Raw genomic sequence first — 1,996 nt, 5'->3', positions numbered from 1 at the left:
TTTTTATCCAACAGTGATCTTTCACCTCAAGAAAGTGTTTAACCATAACTTAATTAGAAACTGTATACAACAATTGATCTTCACTAAAATACTGATTGGTCTTATCAATCATCATTGGCTTAAACTTTCTAGGAGTAGGCCCATGAGCCCCCCACATCAAGTTCTTTCTTCTTACATCACCATGCTGGTTGGGAATGCAGTATGCAATCATCTTTCATTTTAGATGGATCCCTTGAAAGGTAGTTCAAACCAACTAGTCCCCGGAGCAACACGAAGGGCAATGAGAGCCGCGACGACGCCTTCAAGAAGGAAACGAGTCCGCCGCCGCCGGTCCATCCGAAGAAAGAGCAGGTTTTCACCCCGGCCACCATTCACCGCCGCCGAACGCCACACCCCGGCTACCACGCCGCCCACACGGCCATGGCAACTGGGCAGCACCAAGCCACGGGCTCTGCCCAAGAGCCCTGCGGAGCCACCATCAGGGCCTCCACCCCGACATCCAAGACCTTGACACCTCCTCACACGAGATCAGCCGTTACCCCGACCAAAGACACGAGCGGAAAGGACCTGCCTTTCGCACCCGCGGGCTGCCCCCAGTGCCGAGACCCAATAGGCTGGCCGAGGCTGTCCTCCATCACCCCGTCCTCGGCACCGGGCGCGAGACGAGCTCGGTCCTGCTGCCTGGCGCGAGACGAGCATGGTCCTGCTGCCGAGCGCGAGACGGGCTCGGTCCTGCTGCCAGGCGCGAGACAAGGTCAGTCCAGCTACCGAGCGCGAGACAAGCTCGGTCCTGCTGCCGGGTGCGAGACGAGTGATGGACCGTCACTGGGGGAGGGCCAACCGTCGATGTAGATAGCGGACGGACGCCCGAAGAGAAGGATTGAAGGTCCACACAAGCCGCACACCGACGGGCCGACGCCAGATAAGTCCAGCCGCTGCCGTGAACGACCCGCACCACCGCCATGAGCCACCACCTCGAGGAGGAGACGATCATGGCAGACCACCACCGCGCCGCCGCCACCACCAACCAATGCAGGGTGGCCGCCCGCGTCCCAAGCCGCCCACGGCCCGCGCCATCACACGGCGGTGCAAGCAAGCCAGCCGACCCCTGCCCGCCTGGACGCGCACCAACCGCCGCCACGCCTCCATGGCCCTGCTGGCCACAGCCCTCGCCGCCGGACGGGCCACCAGCGCCAGATCCGGCCGAATCAGACTGGGACCGCCCCGCACGAACCGCCCGAAGGGCGAAACTCCGCCTCCACCGCACAGTCGCCGCGGCACTGACGAGCGCCCACGCCACCAGCGTCGCGACCCGCAGCCCCGCCGCTACGCCCTGCACACAGCACCGCGCCCCGCTGGACCCGCAGCACCCCGCGCCACCGGAGACAGACGGGGGAGGAGAGAGCCCCCGCCGCCACCCGGGCCAACCAGGCTTCGCCTGGCGGCCCGCGCGGGTGGCGGCGAGGAGGGCGGAGAAGGGCGGAGTCGAGGGGGGCCGGGGAAGACGAGGCCCGCCCGGCCGCCACGGGGTGGCGGCGCGGACAAGCGGGAGGGCGGAGTCGCGAGACCCAGCTAGGTTTTTCGTGAGCCTGGCGCGGTTGAACTGTACTGTTTACCTTGATATCAATTAGAATGCGGGAATTCCAGAATTGGTGATCGGCTTCCGTTACGGTGTCATCATGTAGATGGGCAACGGCAAGTCGCCGATTGTCAACGTGGAGCAGGTGACTGCACTAGGCCACGATCACCTGAGCGGCGTGGTATGGGCGGCCGGCGTCTGGTGCGTTTCTGACTTCGTCGTGCGCGTACGTGAAGCAGGCCGCAGGTGCCCATCAAGTTTACGCAATCGTAGGCTTGCTGGCACTTATTAGCGGGCTCGGGCGTGGCCTATCTCTTAAGCCTGCTATTTCTTTGATGGTGGGCTGCATTTACAAATCTGGCAATTTCTTTGATGTAGTTTTGAAAATAAACAAAAAACTGGTCCGAGTGAGGGCAC

Source organism: Triticum aestivum, chromosome 2B, assembly GCF_018294505.1.
Source record: "Triticum aestivum cultivar Chinese Spring chromosome 2B, IWGSC CS RefSeq v2.1, whole genome shotgun sequence".
Lineage (NCBI taxonomy): Eukaryota > Viridiplantae > Streptophyta > Magnoliopsida > Poales > Poaceae > Triticum > Triticum aestivum.
This window is presented reverse-complemented; position numbering follows the sequence as displayed.